This window comes from Patagioenas fasciata, chromosome W, assembly GCF_037038585.1.
Source record: "Patagioenas fasciata isolate bPatFas1 chromosome W, bPatFas1.hap1, whole genome shotgun sequence".
In the NCBI taxonomy this organism is placed as follows: Eukaryota; Metazoa; Chordata; class Aves; order Columbiformes; family Columbidae; genus Patagioenas; species Patagioenas fasciata.
Window position 1 is genome coordinate 25,091,438 of NC_092559.1, and position 21,191 is coordinate 25,112,628.

A 21,191-nucleotide genomic window follows, 5' to 3' on the forward strand; every position below is an offset into this window, starting at 1 on the left:
CTAAAACCACCGGAGAAAAATCCCACAGGTCGGGTTGGACCTTCAGGACCTCTCTGCCATATATGAACTGATAAGCCTGATAAAGCAAACCCCCATTCAACCTGAAAAGGGTCTGTAGGGTGAATAGGACCAAGGACTTGATGAGCTGTTGCTTCAAAAATTAGTAATCACATAGCTTCTTCCTGAGAAGCTGTCCATTCCCATTTGACCTCCTTTCTTAGAAAATCATAAAGAGGTCTAGCAATGATGGAAAAATTTGAGATGTGTTTCCTCCGAAAGATCAACAGCCCTAAAACATGCTGCAAACCCTTTTTTGACTCAGGCATTTTGATCTGAACTAAGGAAGCAAGGGTGTCCGGCGGGATGCAGGTCATCCTTCCTTTCCACCAGATTCCCAGAAATTTTACTTCTTGTGAGGGCTTTTGGACCTTTTCAGGGGGAATTTGCAAACCCAGATTTTCTAAATGTGAAATTATATCCTGTTGGGTTGCCCCCACTTTCATTATTTCATTTCCTCCTACAAGAATATCATCAATGTACTGATAAACAGTTATGCCTTTGGGTTTGGGTATTTTTTCTAGCTCTTGGGCTAAAGCATGATGAGCTAATGTGGGAGAATGTTTGTACCCCTGGGGAAGTTGGGTGAAAGTGTATTGTTTTCTTTCCCAGGTGAACGCAAAATAATCTCTGTCTTCTGGTCACAATGGTATCATAAAAAACATGTCTTTAACATCTGTTGTTGCCATGATTGGATGAGCTTTTTCTTGTATCATGGTTATTAGTTCAGCCAGATCGGAGACTGCGGCGATTAAAGGATCGGTGTTGGCATTCAGCCGCTGAAAATCTATTGTAAGTCGCCACGTCCCATTGGGTTTTCTAACTGGCCACACTGGAGAGTTAAAAGGAGAATGGGTATTTATTACCACTCCTTGTTCTTGCATTTCTTGTATAACCAGTTTGATACCTTCTTTGGCACCCAGGGGAAGGGGGTATTGCTTAACGTTTGTGACCTGGCTATATGGGCGTGCAGGTGCAGTTTGCAGTAGTCTGACATGTAGCTGCAGCATTCCGAAAGTCCACAACAATCCTTCTGAATCTTCCCACTGTCTGCCTTTGAGGGTATCCATACCTAGCAAACTGTTTGGAATGTCTCCAATCACCATCTCAATAATGACTGTGCTCTCATTCCCCAGCAATAACAATTTTACTCAAACAACTTTCATAACTTCTGTCGACCCTAAAGCGTTAAGGACGCAAAAACGTCACCTCAAGGGAGAAACTCCACACCTTCCAGCATCTACTTCGCTTAGAGCAGAAATCTGTGCACTGGTGTCAATCAAAAAGGTTACAGGTGCACGCTTAGGACCCACTATAGCCGTGATCAATAAATCTCCCCCTCTAGTATGTGTGAGCTGTCAGATATAAATCCATCCTCCATTCCTCCGCTCACTACTAGGGAATGGAGGTTCTAGTTTTCCTGTTTCTGGGAGAGACTTTCATCCTCGGTGGGGGAGGGAGCTGAAGGTATAACAGGTAGGACTTCTTTCACGGTCTGTGAATGTTCTTTTGGATTTTGCCACCTTGATACTAGTTTACTAAGTTTATCAAGGGGTAAGCCCTCCATTATATCTCTGGGAACTCCCTTTTTAATTCCCAAAAATCACCATTGTTGTCAGTTCTTTGGTTGTTCTCCCTTTCCTGTTTTAATGTACGGATGCTCCTTTCTTGGGGCACCGATAGCAGCAGCAGTACTGGTAGAGAGGGGCAGATTCTTGACTTCAGTATGACGGATTCCTCTCAACGGTTCTTCTAGGATTTTTACTGGGCCATATTTCCCACTATAATCTATCAGTTCTTGTGCTACTTCCCCTCATGTCCACACCTTTTGAGTATTTGGTTGGTTGGGGGAAGTCGGGGCAGGGGTGAAGGGGGAATCTATGCTAGTATTAGCTCCATCTCTCTGGTTCCCATTTCTGTTACCCTGGCTTCTAATCACACCTTCCAACCTTTCTACTGGGCTCATTAATGTGATTGTCATTTGAAGGTTAATCCCAGTAGATTTAAGTGACTCTGGAAGTCCCCTTATCAAGGGAGTCATCAGTCATCATGTCTGGATTCACTGGCAACATCATTGGGAATTCACATTTGGGAATTAATTTCTTTTTATGTATCATTTGTAAGCAGGCTGATTTGTGTACACTTTCTAACAATTGATCAGGTGTGCCAGTGATTGCCAAGGGCTTTCCCCCGTCTAAAGGGTTTAGCCCTCCAGCCCAATAAGCAGCTTGATGGGTTAGGGACCATGGGGCATGTCACCACTTGTTAAGAAAACTCCGTGCCCCCAGTAACCATTAGCTTCTTGTTCACTTAACTGAATTTGGTCTCCCCCAGTTAGGGATACATGCCACATGTATTCAGTTTCAGATTATTTAGGAAGGTGGCTGTACTCTTTCTTTAGTTTGGCCAGCTCAGTGGCAGTGTAAGGTGTTTGCTTAGTTGTAATGTGAGGGTCAGCATCCCCCTCATTTGCATGAAAATATTCTGTTTTCACTAAGGGACTCACGTGTGGATATTCGTCATAACGTTTTCCCATCTCCTCCAATTCTTTCTGAGGGTAAATTTGATTTATTTGTTGGATACTTTTCTCCTCTAACTCCTGCTGCCTCAGCACTCCTGTGTTTTTTAAACATTCTTCCTTTAGAGTAGCTTTTAATGAGTGGTTTTCTTTCCTCTCTTTTTCTAAATGTTGAAAACAATTTTCTACTTGTTGTCCTAAACTGGAGGTTGTTTTTTGCAAAACCTGCACTAGATTTTCAAGGGATTCTATAATTTTGCTTTCATTACTACATCACCTGAGGCGATCTTCAATCGCTGCTACTAGGCTAGCTCCTAGGACAGCACAGACTACAGCTTTATCTTTATTTGATCTAAACTTAGACTTAGTCTGTAAAGAAATCACTCGGTCTACTACACTCTGTAAATCAGCCCAATTACCACGAGCCCAGTCTTCTCCAGGTACGGAGGGTCGAGTCCTATACTTTGCTAAAAGTGTGTAGAACGAGTCTTGATCTTTCACTAACCAAAAATCTTGATTATCAGCTTTTTCGATCATTCTTATTATGAAGGGGCGGAACCTACTTCAGGAAGGCACAACTTAGTTACAAAAACCGCAGCAACTGGTGTGTCACCCTTCTCTTACCCAAGTGGTTGAAGGGGCCAAAAAATCTGCTATGGGAAGGTTCAACTTAGTTACACAAGATTGACCCTTCACTCTCCCTAGCAGACAATTCTCATCAACATGAGAGCAACACCCCTTTTGCACTTTGAGATCTTTTGGTTTGATTCCAAGAGACAGAGCCCTCTACACTACCTGCACTCCTCTATTTCCCAGAATCCTATCCGTGATGCCAATTTAATGGCACGGTCCATTCGGTGATGGACTCGTGATGGTTCGTTTACTTTGATCTCGAAGCGCAAAATTAAGGCAATCAAAATGCCAAGGGGTTATAATTGAATCAAACAGTGTTACTTTATCATTTTGCCTGTAAAGCAGCACGCAATAGAGTAGAGAAAAAGGGAAAGAAAAAAAAGGGAAAAGAGGATTTTAATTACCACCAATGACTCCCAAAGGCGTCCCTCTGGTCTCCGGTCCCGTAGAATCCTGCCAGTCCTGTGTTGTGATCCGGGATCCTCTGGTGGGAAGATCTTAACAATGTCCAGTCGGGAGTCATCTTTTATGCTTCTTCACCGCCCCTCATTCCCATTGTTTGAGGTCAATCTCCACCTTTGTTTCACAATCCAGGCTTAACTGCACAGGCCCAAAAAGTCCCTGCTTTACTTGCCAGGACCCATCTGTGCCTGCGTCACCTTGCGTTCAGGGGTCTCTTTCTGGTCCATTGGGTGACCTCAGGACCCTTGGCGAGCTTCTGGGCATGCTCTTCTTCATTGTCCTTAGTAACAGGGAGGAGGTGGGGGGCAAGTTTGGCTGAAGCAGCAGGTGAAAATCCATCTTCTGGACAGCAGCTATTGTCCCCGGGTTGGAGAGACCCGTATAACACAATTCCTTTTAGGAGATGGGGGCAAGTTTGGTTGAGGCAGCAGGTGAAGTCCACACAGCAGCTATTGTTACCGATAGCCCCTGGGTCAGAGACACCTGTGCAACACAATTATTGGCTCTGGAGCAATTCCCCTTGGCTTTTTTAGGGGTTCCTTGCCTGTGTAGAGACAGCGACTGCAGTCAGTCCAACCTGTTTGAGTTATACAGATTATGTTTATGTGTATGATGTGCATGACTGTTATTCTAGTGGTGGCTATTTATGTATTGTCACCGTTTACTGCAGGGTGACAATAAACCATGGCAGATGCTCTCTGTTACCCCACCACCACCACCCTCCCCACTAAGGAAAGGGAAGAGGAGGAAAAGGGAGAGACTTGCCAGTTGGAAAAAGTTAAAAATGCTTTACTAATGCTACTAATAAACAGATAAAATGATACAAAATATACAAAACCAATCTTGAATTTCCCGGGGCAGTATAGCATTGCCCGCAGCGGAGCCAGCACGGCTCCAGCAGCTGCAGGGCAGGCACCTGGAAGTCCTGGGCTAGACTCCGCAGCAAACCGGAACTGGATTCAGGGATGCAGGGTCTGGAACCAGGCCTCGGATCGCAGGCACGACAGGCAGGGTGCTCCTCAGATGCCAACCATGGTCAAAGAAGAGCGAGACCCTTGTGATCTCTCATTTTTATAGGGTGTATGACGTGTATGGGATGGAATACTCGGTCAGTTTTAGTCATCTGTTCTGTTTGCCCCTCCTTGCAAATATGACCCTTTCACTTATGGAATGTGCAAAATTTATCAGTAACCTTGGCTACCATAGCAATAAGTCTAAACCTGGGACTCTTCTGCATACCATTGCTACTGTTATCAGCTCCAGAGTGGACATTGTCTGAAAAAACATGCAGCTAAATTCAGAAAAGTGCAGTTACTTAGAAAAACTTAGTTGAAAGGAAAATACACTAAAAGAGAAACTGGTCTTGTTTTTAACAAAACCAGGGCATGTATATAAAGTCAGTTGACCTTATAACTGAGATTTAAGTGTAAATAATTCAATAAAACCTTGTCTACAGAAGAATCTTGCTGAGAAGTAAATGCTGCTTGTGACCTGAATAAGGCAACCAACATATATTTTCTTCCTCTTGGCTACAAACCTAATAACTTGAACAATATGCTTAGGCTTCCTCAATTCAGAAAGACCCAGGATTTCCTTGTTCAAGATTCTGGCATCAGTTCTTTCCTATTTCATGGGTTTTTAACTGTTACAAGTGATCTTTTATCAATAACACATGATGTTGAAGTATCCACAAAAGGTCTCATCCCTTTTGTGTTAAAAATGGTAAACAAACATAGCATATCATCTGCATTTTAAATACAAGGCTGAGACTCTACATAAATCTAATGTCACTCTGTTTCCAAACGGCTGTAAATCCTCTCGATGTGACTTTCAGAGGCGGCCATGGAAAAAATTTAGACCCTCGCTATCCCTTGGCATGCACCAGACCAGTAATGTAGTTGCAAGTGCCATCAGGGATCCCTCTTGTCCTTGCCCACATACTCCTGAATTTTCCTGCCATAAGGATGTGGAGAGTTTTTGGAAGAAAGAGGACATGGGCTGTGTGCTGTGAACAAGCCAGAGTTTGATGTGGCTGTGGTGCAGGCTAGGACCTACACGGAAGGTTTTTCTGGAGACACCAAAGACAGAATGGAAGTAAACAGAAGCTGGTCTATCCTCGACCCAGGCTGCAGGAGGGGCGCTGTCATCACTGCGCATGAACAGTTCATGGACAGTGCCCTGCAGCTAATCACCATAGCGGGAGGGGAAGAGTGACTGCAGAGAGTAACCAATCGTAGCCTGCACTTGCCACATGGCCACTGGGTAAAAACTATATAAGGGTTTCAAAAACGTGCACTGGCAGACATTGATATTCAGTGTTGTTAAAGGTTCATTAAAGGGCATTGATGTTAAACTCATATTGAGCCCGATTCTTTGTCTTCGCCAGTCCGCCCGTTGCACTCAAAGAGTTCTACAAGTTTTTCATTCTCCAGCATCTGGTAGCAGAGGATGGTTGTTAGCAAAAGTAGGATCTCCGGAGTGCCATTTACTGCGGCAAGCAGCATTCATTAAACGACGGAGCCAAACCGGGTTGTAGGAGAGTGTGCTTTGTCCGGTAACAAAAGACAAGCACCAGACAAGCTGGTCACTCGCCTCGTACTTAAGACCACACTGATTTGATAATGGAACTTGAGACAGCTGTGGCACTGTTGATGCATATTCTCTCTAAGAGAGGTATCGAATCGTCACAGGAAAACTTAATCACATTGATTACATTAGTCCAGAAATTGGGACACTTTGGAGAAATTCCACTTTTGTTTTCCCCAATGGAATGGAGATTATTGGGGGACACTATGTGGGATAAGACTCTCAGAGGGGAAGAAGAGAAAGAAATTAAAGCTCTGAGAGATTTGTGGAGAACCGTGTTAGAATCATTGGAAGTAATGAAGTCAGAACAACGCACTGCCCTGGGAGCTGCGAAGGCGCTTGCCCCAGAACAAACCTGGACTGATAAAAGTTGTCAGCCAAAAGAGAAGAGGGACCTGTGGGCTACTCTGTGGGGTCTGCCTGCTGTTCGGGGTGGTCGAGGGGTCCCGGCTCAGCCAATACTCTCGCAATCCGATCTGCGGCGGGAGTTGGAAACTTTACCCTCCTCAAACAAAGAACCGGAAGTTTCCCCGTCTGAGTCTCTGGGGCAATGTGAGAAGAAAGCGGAAGTGCAACTAGGGGACTGTCCGGATGTGGGAGGCCCTGAGTGCCGCCCTCCTCCTACAGCTCCGCCTCTGCCCTATCCCGAGTCAGACACGCCCCCCTCTGAGACTATCGCGTCAGCCAGGCTGGGCCCGACCGGGCCACGGCACCAGGGGCCACCCCCCAAAAGAACCTCCAAAAATACATGTGGAGGGATCCTGTGAGCCTCCTTCTACATCATTGGGCTCATCACAAGGAGTAGAGCAGTTACTGCAAGTCATTACCAGTAAGCTTGAACAACTTGACTTGCGAATGTCAGATGTAGAGAAAAATAAGAGACAAATCGAGTATCAAAAACCAGGTTGCCTTCCGCAAACAATGCAACCAAAGGTACCCATAGAACCTACTGACCGGCCACCACCCCGATCTGGCAGATGGTCAGGGGTCATCAAAGATGCCATTCTAGAAGGTGATTGGTCTCCAGCAAAATTAGCCCTACCGGTAATTCAAAATATGAACACCCAGACAGCGGTATGGGAACCACATGAATGGAAAATTTTACAGCAAGCCAAACAAACAATCACGAACTATGGGATACATTCAGAAGCTACCAGACAAATACTGCATTGGATTTTTACTGCTGACTTATTGTGTCCCATGGACTGCCAAAATTTAATGTGCTTATTACTAACTCCAGCACAATTCCTCCTGTGGGAATCGGCCTGGTATCAACGAGCGCAGCAAGAAACAGCCAAACACACCAGTCCAAATGACCCATTAACCAATGTGGTACCCGACACCTATACGGGTCGCGGACAGTACGCTACAATAGAAGTTCAACTGCGATTTATTGCTGAAGTTCACCGGAAAGCTGCACAACTTGCCCTAGATGCTTTCTTAACTTTACCAGGACCCTTAGCTCCCTCATTCAGCGGAATACGCCAAGGCACTACAGAAAATTTCACGCATTTTATTGACTGGCTACATGAAGGAATAATGCAAAACCCAGATTTATCAGAAGAAATGAAAAATCAAATGTTTCGGTTGCTGGCTTTCGATAATGCAAATTCAAAGACTAAACAAATACTAGCAACCCTGCCACCAGGATCTTCAGTAGAAGAAATGCTGACACGAGTAGCCAGGACAGAAGAACAGTGAAATGCAGAAGTGATGCCTGTCGCTTTCGAAGGGGTCATGCAGAGATCTCTTCAACAAGTTAGCCAGCAAGTCTCATCTACAATCCAACCAGTAGTGGTAGCAGTTCAGCGACCCCACCACTAGAATGTGGAAGGGACCGGCACCTGTTATTGTTAATGGTAGAGGGTATGTGTGTCTCTCCACAGATCAAGGTCCGTTGTGGGTTCCAAGCCAAGCAGTAAAGCCGGAGTTGAAGCAAATTCAACCGAATCAACTTCCTGCAACAGAACCTTTGGAGGACACAGAGTGAGGTGTAACCTTCGCATTAATTTAGCTGTGACATGTATGTGTAATATAGTTATATAACTAGGTCTTAATGATAAAGTGTTAAGCATGTGGAAAGTTTGTATCTTTTTCATTCTCTTGAGAAGCAGTCTAGTTCCTGGGTTTTTGTTAAGAACTGCTTTTGATCCTCGACAAAATGTATGGTAATGTTAGGAAGGTCTTTAAACACCACTACCTTCTGGGCAGGTTGATCAACACCCAGCACACTGTTTGTTACATGTTGAGTAGGAGTACCATTAAATAAAAGTTCTTGGAATTTGTTTAATCAATCCATTGCAATATTAAAACAGCAATGGAGTACCTCAAGTTTACTAAGAGGAAAAATATTAGCGCATGGTTTGACAACTATGACAATTGTGATGATCGCCTTCCCGTAGGGCCAGAGCCGTAGGAAATCGAACCAACTGATTTTTTTGTTTAGAAAGTTTAACAAATTGACTTGACCTAAGGGGGTGGATTAAGGGTTTATTGCAAAGTGCATTGTTTATGTTGATTGTTGTTGTAATTGATATGTTATGTATAAGTTGTTCTTCATCACGTATCAAAGATGGGTTAGAACGCATAGATAATCAAGCCTGGCTTGTCCAAAAAGAAAAAAGGAGGAACTGTGGAGAGTTTTTGGAAGAAAGAGGACATGGGCTGTGTGCTGTGAACAAGCCAGAGTTTGATGTGGCTGTGGTGCAGGCTAGGACCTACACGGAAGGTTTTTCTGGAGACACCAAAGACAGAACGGAAGTAAACAGAAGCTGGTCTATCCTCGACCCAGGCTGCAGGAGGGGCGCTGTCGTCACTGCGCATGAACAGTTCGTGGACAGTGACCTGCAGCTAATCACCATAGCGGGGGGGGGGAAGAGTGACTGCAGAGAGTAATCAATCATAGCCTGCACTTGCCACGTGACCACTGGGTAAAGACTATATAAGGGTTTCAAAAACGTGCACTGGCAGACATTGATATTCAGTGTTGTTAAAGGTTCATTAAAGGGCATTGATGTTAAACTCATATTGAGCCCGATTCTTTGTCTTCGCCAGTCCGCCCGTCGCACTCAAAGAGTTCTACAAGTTTTTCATTCTCCAACATAAGGATAGATTGGATTTGTTGGTGGCCTGATCTCAAGGTACCTTTATAGTAGATGGATCACAGTATGTATCACAGTATGTTTGGGATTGGAAGGGACCTCAAAAGATCATCTAGTCCAATCCCCCTGCTGGAGCAGGAACGCCTACGTGAGATCACACAGGAACATGTCCAGGCGGGTTTTGAATGTCTCCAGAGTAGGAGACTCCACAACCTCCCTGGGCAGCCTGTTCCAGGGCTCTGTCACCCTCACTGAGAAGTTTTTTTCTCAAATTTAAGTGGAACCTCTTGTGTTCCAGCTTGATTCCATTATCCCTTGTCCTATCATTGTTTGCCACTGAGAAGAGCCTGGCTCCATCCTCATGGCACTCACCCTTTATATATTTATAAACATTAATGAGGTCACCCCTCAGTCTCCTCTTCTCCAAACTAAAGAGACCCAGCTCCCTCAGCCTTTCTTCATAAGGGAGGTGCTCCACTCCCTTAATCATCTTTGTTGCCCTACGCTGGACCCTCTCCAGCAGTTCCCTGTCCTTCTTGAACTGAGGGGCCCAGAACTGGACACAATATTCCAGATGGGGTCTCACCAGGGCGGAGTAGAGGGGAAGGAGAACCTCTCTCGATCTACTGACCACCCCCCTTGTAATACACCCGAGGATGCCATTGGCCTTCCTGGCCACAAGGGCACAGTGCTGGCTCATGGTCATCCTGTTGTCCACCAGGACCCCCAGGTCCCTTTCCCCTACACTGCTCTCTAATCGGTCGTTCCCCAACTTATACTGGAACCTGGGATTCTTCCTGCCCAGATGCAGGACTCTACACTTTCCCTTGTTAAATTTCATCAGGTTATTCCCCGCCCAACTCTCCAGCCTGTCCAGGTCCCGCTGGATGGCAGCACAGCCTTCTGGCGTGTCAGCCACTCCTCCCAGCTTAGTGTCATCAGCAAACTTGCTGATAGTACACTCCATTCCCTCGTCCAAACCGTTAATGAATATATTGAATAATATTGGCCCCAGTACTGACCCCTGAGGCACTCCACTAGATACTGGCCTCCAACTAGACTCCGCACCATTGACTACCACTCTCTGGCTTCTCTCCTTAAGCCAGTTTGCAACCCACCTCACTACTCTATTGTCTAGACCACACCTCCTCAACTTAGCTGTGAGGATGCTGTGGGAGACTGTGTCAAAGACTTTACTGAAGTCAAGGTAGACCACATCCACCGCTCTGCCATCATCCATCCACCTTGTTGCATTCTCATAAAAGGCTATGAGGTTGGTCAAGCATGACTTACCCTTGGTAAAGCCATGTTGACTGCCCCTAATAACCCTCTTATCCTTGATATGCCTTGAGGTGGCACCAAGATGGATGCTGGTAGCTAAGTCAGAGACATCCTATGAAAGCAATTTGTGCATGCACGAGTGTGTGTATGTGTACATAGAGCTGAGTTGGCAAAGTGACACGCTCTAGCCTGCTTCCTCAAGATACTGTACAGATACAACCTGATCCAGTCAGCTTTCAGTTCAACTTTTTGATGAGAGATATCAGACAGATCAGGCAGGTGGTGTCAAGATAACTTCTGGGTGTGCAAGAGATAGCCATGTGATCATTTTTTTTGCTATACTGAAAACATGACAGAGATGGATTTTAATGTCTATGGTAAACAAAATGGTGATCTTAGTTTAGTTCCTTATGGCTGTCACGGAGGCACCCCAAAGTCAGTTTTAGGTGGACAACAAGTTCCAAAACAGATTTTATTCTGGCTGGAAAAGTGCAGCCAATAAACTGATCAAAACAGGGTTTATACAATTAGTTAGCACTCTGACAACATAAAATACAGGTTCATATATCAGTTGAAGAGATTATTGGGGTGCAGCAAAATAAGAGTAATGAGGATCCACAGCGTGCATGCACACACTCACAAGAAACAAACCAGAGCCCTCCGACTCCAGGGTACCCACAAGAAATAATCACTCGCCTGGGTTAGGCAAGGACTCATTTAAGGATATATCCAGTAAATAACCACTCACCCAAACGAGGAGGTGAGGCACTCTCAATTCCAAGAAGTCTCTGTGCTGCCACCCGGGTCCACCCATCCCATTTCACGCCCGTAGGTGACTAAATTGTGCAGGATTTCAGCCCAGGTTAATACATGTGCAGGCAGATTTCCAGGGTTCTGCTTGTTACAGTCAATAGCCTCCTGAATTCTCTCCCTGAGGGACTGGACATGTATCTTTAAAGCGTCCGGCAGCCCTCTGATAAGCAGCCGAAGGTGGGTCAGGTTTACTGGTGCAGCCATGGCAATTCCTTGCCGCCCTCTTTCGTACATTGTCTGTATACAAGCAGCCTTTTGAACGCCCTCAACCAGCTCCAGCAAGCCTCTTATCCTAATGGTGATGGGCTCCCCACGTTCCTTGGGATCCACACCACCAGCCCAGTAAGCCACACAAGATGTTATGGGCTGATCACCATTCGGACCATCACTTGAAAACACACCAGGTCCCCAAAAGCCTGCAGCTTCCTCATTACTCAATAGTATCCGATCACACCCCGTAAGGGAAAGATATTCAGTTTCTGTTTCGCCCGGCTAACGTGAGAATTTAGATTGCAAGTCGCCAAGTTCAGGTCCCGTCCATGGGGTAGTACAAACAGCAGTACAGGAGTTTCCACCCTGTGGACCTGTACATGTCTCAGTTTTAATGAGAGGGCCTACATCCTTTGTCTCTACCTCCTCTTCATCAACACTGTTTTCAGAATCTCCCCAGATATCTCCATCCCAGTCCTCAGGTTCTGTGTCCACAATCAATTTCCAAATTTGGGCAATACTAGGGGAAATTTTGCTTGGGTTAACATGAGTTCAATCCTTTGTCCTAAAAATGCACTCACTTTCTCTCTCACCGTAACTCTGCTTTCAAACAATATATTTCCAGCTCTTTTCTAGAATCATGCCTCTCCAACTGGCTACAGCATTTGTGCTGGTCTCGGGCTTGCTTTAAGCAGGTGCACAGAACAACACCAAGAACAGCATCGACAGCAACACAAACAGAAGCACAGAAAACAGCACACGCAGCTACGGTCACTCTGGGACCACATCAGCTTGCTTCTGCCCGATGTGTGCAGGTTGCCACAGAAGGATTATTACAGCTGTAGCCCCATAATAATTTCTCCATTTCTGATATCCTGCCGACTACACCATTTTAAATGTCATGGAGGTACCCCAAAGTCAGTTTTAGGTGGACAACGAGTTCCAAAACAGACTTTATTCTGGCTGGAAAAGTGCAACCAATAAACTGACCAAAACAGGGTTTATACAATTAGTTAGCACTCTGACAACATAAAATACAGGTTCGGATATCAGTTGAGATTATTGGGGTGCAGCAAAATAAGAATAATGAGGATCCACAGCATGCATGCACACACTCACAAGAAACCAACCAGAGCCCTCCGACTCCAGGGTACCCACAAGAAATAATCACTTGCCTGGGTTAGGCAAGGACTCATTCAAGGATGTATCCAGTAAATAACCACTCACCCAAACAACGAGGTGAGGCACTCTCAATCCTGGGAAGTCTCCTTAGACGGCATCCCAGTCTAAGGAGAGGGTTCCAGTTCACAGACCCGCTACTCCAAGGCCACTCCAAAGAGGGTCTTCAGTGGGAGCCCCATTTATAGTCTGGTCAGATCTGGCTGTGGGCATTGAAACACGGTCCAGAAGCTTTGCAGCTACTCTGGGCACCTCCTCTGCTAACGACCCTGTCAACTGACTCAGGGTCCCATTAAGGTGCTAAAAGAGCCATTAACTGCCCCATTGAAGGATCCAGATCTCAGGGGGATGTGCAACTGCCACAATGGCCAAAGCTATCAATAAGAACTAGTGCTTTTGGTTGTAATTCCAGAAGTGAAATGGAGACCTAAAAGGAAGTGACACTTTGGAGATTAGACTTAAAGAACTTTGTTTGATCAGTTTGCACTTATGCTATATGTCCTGTGTATAGTGGTTATGTACTTTTTTTAGATAGAGTCAATCTGATGCAGTTAGAAAACATTAATTCAGTGTTTGAACAATGTTGTCAAAGAGTAAGGATTGCATATTTACCCTGGGCTAGTGCCAAAGATGTTGAGATTTGAAAGGTAGATGCTACAGTGCCCTGCATCTTTGTCTTACTAAGCCCTCTACCACACTAGTTTCAAAAGGAGAAGATGAAAATCTACTGGTCAGCCTGGTAGTGAAAGAAAAATATGCACTGAAGTGCAACCTGTGTTCCATCAGTTCCACTAACCTGTTCTCTGCTGATTTAGATGTGTTGCTTCCCCATACAGTGCCTTGTAAACTAACCTCCTAGGTGCAAAGGGAACTCATTAAAGGTAGCCAGTAACTAACTGACAACCAGGCATGTTTTCAGCTTGTCTCTTCTCCAGATCTTGAGGCAGTAAGCAGGAAACTATCCATTTGAGATCTACAGCTCAAAGCCTCTCAAGAATGGGCCAGGGAAGTAGGGTCCACTTTTCTCTTCCTAACCTGTTTTTTCCCAAAGTGTGTGAGCCAACGCAGGCACATTGCTAGAAGCAACCAGAGGCCATAAACGCAATTGCAAAGAGCAAATTTATTATAGTTACCTCACTTCCAGGGGATATCCAAAGCAGCACCTAAGCTCCTGGGCAGAGGCGACACAAGTAGAGATGCAGACACTGCAGAATTCAACCCTGGTAGAAGATCACGGGCCTGCTGCATTTGCCTGTATTTCAAGGTTTCAAGCAGGCACAGCCTTGCACTCTTTCTCACAACAAAGCAGGAATCTCAGGCATAATGATAAGGTGCCTTAAGAGTTTCTCACAGGCCTATGTTTTTTAACACAGAGGTTCTACCTGTCAAGCACAGAAGGTCAGTAAAACAATTAGTGTGATGTATGTGCTTTTTCTACATCCCAGGTGCAGTTGCTTGAGCGTATTTACAATGAGCCTTCTTGCCATTCTTGCACAATTCCCATACACAAAGCATACCAGACCTGCTGTTTCCATCAGTCAGGAGAATCCTCTTTTTTTTTTGAAAGTCTGCCTCTATGCAATAAAGTCAATGTCTGGGGTATTTCCCACAGAAGGAAGAAACTTGTTTTCTAACTCTTGATCTGTATCTATGTGATGCCTGAAGAGAGTTTAATGCAAAATGGCCATTAGAGTGCCCAAAATCTGGGTCTTCCTTGTCTCCCTAGAATATTCTAAATACCTGGCTGTGGAGCTAGGTTACTTCTTCCTCACTCTCTTTGTATTTTGAACTCCTTGTTGGGTAACAGCAGAGATTCAGTTGTGAAGATAAAGTGTGTCCCGCTGACAGCAAACAGAAGGAGATGCTCTTGGGACACGTATATTTGTCTCCCATCTGACTGAGGTGATAATCTTGCTTTCTTGATTCTTGGATTAATGCTTTAGCTTTACAGATGTTTTATCAAAGAATCAGGGCAGAGGACAAGTACTGCTGCTGCATTTGGAAAGAAAGCTGAAATAACTGCATTTTATCAGAGCCTGAGCCTACTTGCACATGAAATAAACTAAGAACAAAACCTACCAAATTCGGTTCTCTGGGAGACACAAGCTAGTTTTTAAATTTCACTCAGGTTCAGGTGAGAGAGGTGGAAAAACAGGACTTGGGTAGAAACACTACATCCAAAAGTAATGTGCTTTGTTCACCTAAGCTCATTACCCACTGCCCTACTCAACTCAGTGCCAAGACCCCCATTCTGTAACACGTGCTTAAAACGTGCTATGCAAAAGCTACCTACCACTTACTCAAGCAGCAAATTCATAAAAAACTGTACTTCATTGTCAATAGTTGCTGCGTGCCACTTTGTTTTTCAAAAAGACTAAGATTGTTCTTCTACACTATAGAACATGGATAATCTGTAAGTACAAAGTGTAGTTACTATCCACTGCAGGTATAATTCATCGTGCCATGCATAAAGCAAAAAAGTTGAATAATTATTGATCACACTTTATTTAAGAATCCAAATAGGCCATCTAGGAACTATATATCATAGTGTTTCATTTCTACTAAAAACTCTATACTGTGCTGGAATTTCTAGTGCTGTGTGATTCAATAGTATATGTGAAAGACAGGGCCACATAGATCTCTATCTCAGATAGCTAGACTAGGAAAGTGCTTACCCACCTCTGCTGTTCTACAAAGTCTCACACAGAGTAAAATTCAGCAGGTTTTAGTGATGGCATTGAACCAGCTTGCTCTAGTTATGTGTTGGTCTAAGTGTCAAATTATGAACGAAAACAAAAAGTTCCACATTTGTCATGGTTCTCTGGAGTTAACTACAAACAATTAGTTATGCCCCACAAGTTAATAAGTATTCTAGTAACTGTGGTTTCTGAAAAGTGGTTTCTGTAAATTCTTTGCATTCCTGTTTTTGAAAAGACTGAGTAACTTAGGATTTTGATTGTCATTTCACATTTTTGACAGTTTAAATGCTCGTCATGAGTTTACTTCCCTGAAGTAGGTACACCAAATACCATGTTTCTGCTGAGCCTGTTGTGAATCAAATTAGTAACCTTCACTTCTTAATCTTCACATGGTCCTTCAATTCTTTTTGTCACAGAGATTATTGAAGTTCAGCCATGAAATTATGTTAACAAGTATACTTTTTTCAGCTTAAAACAAAGATTTTTGGACAATGATTTATTCAGAAAGCAGCCTACTCCTCTGCCCTTTATCCAGTCTCTTTTACGCACAGCACTTATTTCTAAATGGTTTAAAACCAAAGTAACAAGAAAAAGTCCTCAGATTCTTCCTGCAGACACAGATGTAGAGATACGAAAATAAAATCTCACCACTGTACTAAGTACTGAGGTGGTCATAATGCCTCTCTGTTATCAAGTCAGTCACGTTCATATATCACAAAAATCTGCAAACTCAAAGTGTTTGTCAAAACAGTTTTATTAGTTATATCTGCCCATATTGAAGAAAAATAACATAAAATTCTATGAATCTCAGTAGAAAAATGGGTCATTTCTAAAATAACCTTGAGCAGAGAGTCCTATTTGTGTTTGGATGTAAATAAGTTTGATTCAGAAGCCCTTGCCTGGAAAACTCTTATTACTGAAAGAGAACAGAAACTGGCAAGATTTGAGTGATAATTCTGGGTTTCTGTGGATGCAACTGTAGGACAGATTTGGAAGGGAAACAATTTAGCACTGTATGTTTTTCAAAATATGAATGGCAACATGCTGAAAGCAGTCAATTTTTTTTTCTTCCTCTGCACTTGCTTCATGCAGAGTAGAGGAAAGGTGTTGCCACTGGTTAGGAATGCTGTTTTGCAGAGGAATTTTTGCTGATCTGCATGCCCTAGAGAAATCATACTTTTAAACAAAACAAGCATTGCTGAAAAATAGGTAAACTTATTTATCTGGATTCACCGCTGTTGATTTTAGCTAGGTTGGATAAAAAACCCTGCCTTTTACTTGAGGAGGTGTTTGCCATAAATACCAGATGATAAGGTTCCTATGCTACGATCATGCTTTAAAACTGAGATGTTGCTATGCAATTTTCTGTATGAAACAACATGACAACTGTGAGCCTTCACTCTTTGTTTTCACTTAGTCATTAGTAGTGTTAAAGTTAGTAGTGTTAAAAATGCTGCTTTGATACCACTGCAACTCCCAGTCTTTAGCTGAGGGTTGCTTGAGGGTTAGGCTATGATTTAAAGTGTTATGCACTGTTACTGCTTGATTCAGTTTACTCCCAGCTGGCAGAGATCAGCCTTTAGAGTGCTTTGAGGTTCTGAAGTGCTAGCAGAAATTGCTCGTATTCTTGCAAAGCAGCCTACTGAAATGAGAAGCTGCATGGCTTAAGCCTGATTCTGTGATGTTTGGCTTTTATACCTTGGTTTTGGTTCTCAGCCCTTCCATGACACAAGCAAACATGGGTATAGAGGTATCTCGTTCATTTCCGGGACATACCTAAAGTTAACTCTGTGTTTCACTGTAAATTTGCCTGAGTTCAGTTAGCCACAATGAATGATAGATTAAAAATACATATTGTCAGGAAGTAAATGCCTTGACATGTATTTGAACAGTTAGAAAAAAGTTGATACCTGAGACACCTGAGTCTTTGAAAAGAAGGGGGTTCATAGCTGTGTTGCTTTCCCATGGGCCATGAATAGTCTAGACCAGGAGTTTCAAACTCATTTTCACTGGAGGGGGGCACATCAGCCTCGTGGTTGCCTTCAAAGGGCAAAATGCAATTTTAGGACTGGATAAATGTAACTACTCCTACATTTACCCAGTCCTAAAATTACATTCGGCCCTTTGAAGGTAATGGCAAGGCTGATGTGGCCTGCGATGAAAATGAGCTTGACACCTCTGCTCTAGATGGAGTGGTGACCTCGTGGTTAAAAAAAAAAAAAAGGCAACAACAAAGAAATAGTCAATATATGTGGGAATTTCAGAAGATTCTTTCTGTTTTTCTTTTTACTTTCTACTTCCATATTCTGACTCTTTTCCTTTTCTTGACTCTTGTGTTATATCCGCAGTTACTTTCTCAGTACAAATGCAAAAGCTGATGATTTCAAAGAATAATATATTAAATTTCTAATACAAATGTGTATATAACATTTCTGACACATTTGGCTTCCTAGCATAGAAAAAATGACAAAATATACTATTTTAAACTTGAATATGGCAGACATGAGAGACCCAATCTGAAACATAGCCTGTCTTCAGGCACTCTGTCTCTGCAAGTCTGTACCAAAAATGATCTGAAGAGATTTAACTTCCATAAGTACAAAATAGCACTTAACCTCCAGGTTTTTTCCCAGTCTTTTTTTCTAGGATATCAGAAATTACTGATTCTCTTTCCCTCTGCTTTGCACCACTGAGATGTGTACAGGACCAAGTGAGAAATAAACAGTTTGTAAACTTTATAAATATTTATGACATACATGTATACTGGCTGGAGGGCTAGGCCCAAAGAGTTGTGGTGAATGGAGTCAAATCCAGTTGGCAGCCGGTCATGAGTGGTGTTCCCCAGGGCTCAGTATTTGGGCCAGTTCTGTTTAATCTCTTTATCAATGATCTGGATGAAGGGATTGAGTGCACCCTTAGTAAGTTTGCAGATGACACCAAATTGGGTGGGAGTGTTGATCTGCTGGAGGGTAGAAAGGCCATACAGAGGAATCTGGACCAGCTGTATCGTTGGGCTGAGGCCAATTGTATGAGGTATAATAAGGCCACGTGCCGGGTCCTGTACTTGGATCATAACAAGCCCAGGCAGCGCTACTGACTTAGGAAAGAGTGGCTGGAAAGCTCCCTGGCAGAGAGTGATCTGGGCGTGTTGAATGACAGCCAGCTGAATATGACCCAGCAGTGTGCCCAGGTGGCCAAAAAGGCCAACAGCATCTGTGGGGGACTACGGTGGGTCTGTGGATTCCCTGACGGAGGGCATAGGAACAGAAATTAGCCTTGAAGATACGAAGGCCTACCCGTGAGAATGATGGGAGTAAAGGAGTATCCGGAGAAGTTAAGGATGTACCCGTGAGAGAGAAGGAAGTAGAAGAGTAAAATTAGCCAATGAGATGTTACTGCTGTACCTTGTAACCAATAGTGAAGACACACATGAATTGGTAAAACTGTATAAAAATGCACTTGTGGCAATAAATGGCATCTACTACTTTCATCTTGGAAGAACTTGGTCTATGTCGTTTGTCCGTCTCAACCATGACAAGCATCCTGGTTTGTATCAGGAATAGTGTGGCCAACAGGACTAGAGAAGTGATTGTGCCACTGTACTCGGCGCTAGTGAGGCCACTGTGTACACATACACAGGTACGTTGCAAGAAGAGCCAGAAGCCACAAATACATTGCAAAGAACAAATTTTATTTTAGTTACCTCTCTACTGGGGAATCTCCAAAGTCGCACCTAAGCTCCCAGGCAGAGATGACACAAGCGAGGATGCAGGCACTGGTAAGTTCAGCCCTGCTGGAAGATCACTGGGCCTACTGAGCTCGCCTGTATTTCAAGGTTTCAAGCAGGCACAGCCTTGCACTCTTTCTCACAACAAAGCAGAAATCTCAGACTTAGTGATAAGGTGCCTAGAGTTTCTCACAGGCCTATGTTATCTAACACAGAGGTTCTACTCATCAAGCACACAAGGTCAGTAAAACAATTAGTGTGATGTATGTGCTTTTTGTACAGACAGTTGCAAGTCACTTGAGCGGATTTACATTTAAACAACCTCCTCACCAAATCTTCCACTACATTCCCATACAGCTGCACCTTGAATACTATGTTCAGTTTTGGACCCCTCATCATAAGAAGAACATTGAAATACTAGAGTGAGTGCAGAGGAGGGTGACAAAGCTGGTGAGGGGCTTGGAGCACAAGTCTTATGAGGAGCAGTTGAGGGGACTGGGGCTGTTTAGCCATGAGAAAAGTAGGCTGAGGGGAGACCTTATCACTGACTACAACTACCTGAAAGGAAGTTGTAGCATGGAGGGTGTTGGCCTCTTCTCCCAAGTAGCAAGTGATAGGACAAGAAGAAATGGCCTCAAGTTGTGCCAGGGGAGGTTTAGATTGGATATTAGGAAAAAATTCTTCACGGAAAGGGTTGTCAGGCATTGGAACAGGCTGCCCAGGGAAGTGGTAGAGTCATCATCCCTGGAGGTGTTTAAAAGGTGTTTCGACGAGGTTCTTAGGGACATGGTTTAGTGCTAGAGTTACGTTAGGTTATGGTTGGACTCAATGATCATGAGGGTCTCTTCCAACCGAAACGATTCTCTCATTCTATGATTCGAAGTCATGCAAAAGAAAGACTTTCCCTTGGTTGAGAAAGAACAGGTTAGAGATCATTTACAGAAACTGGACATCCACAAATCCATGAGCCCCGATGGGATGCACCCACAAGTGCTGAGAGAGTTGGCAAATGTTACTGCAAAGCCACTCTCCATCATCTTTGAAAGGTCTTGGAGAACAGGAGAGGTGCTGGAGGACTGGAAGAAAGCCAGTGTCACTCCAGTCTTCAAAAAAGGCAAGAAGGATGACCCAGGAAACTACAGGCTAGTCACCCTCACCTCCATCGCTGAAAAGGTGATGGAACAGCTCATTCTGGATGTCATCTCTAAGCATGTGGAGGAAAAGAAGGTTATCAGGAGTAATCGGCACGGGTTCACCAAAGGGAAATAATGTTTGACAAATCTGATAGCTTCTGTGATGGTATGACTGGCTGGGTAGATGAGGGAAGAGCAGTGAATATCGTCTACTTTGACTTCAGCAAGGCTTTTGAGACCATCTCTCACAACCTCCTCATAGGTGAGCTCAAGAAGTGTGGGCTGGATGAATGCACGGTGAGATGGATCATGAACTGGCTGTATGGGCAGGGCTCAGAAGGTTGTGATCAATGGTGCAAAGTCTGGTTGGAAACCTGCAGTTAGTGGGGTTCCCCAGGGGTCAGTGTTAGGTCCAGTCTTGTTCAACCTGTTCATCAGTGACCTGGATGAAGAGACTGAGTGCACCCTCAGCAAGTTTGCTGGTGATACCACACTGGGTGGAAGGGCTGACACACCAGAAGGCTGTGCTACCATTCAGCGAGGCCTGGACAGGCTGGAGGACTGGGCAGAGAAGAACCTAATGAAGTTTAACAAGGGCAAGTGTAGGGTCTCGCACCTGGGGAGGAATATCCCCCGGCACCAGTAAAGGTTGGGGACGGACTTGCTGTAAAGCAACACTGCAGAAAAGGACTTGGGAGTTCTGGTCGACAACAGGTTGACCATGAGTCAACAATGTGCCCTTATGGCCAAGAAGGTCAATGGTACCTGGGGTGCATTAAGAAGAGCGTGACC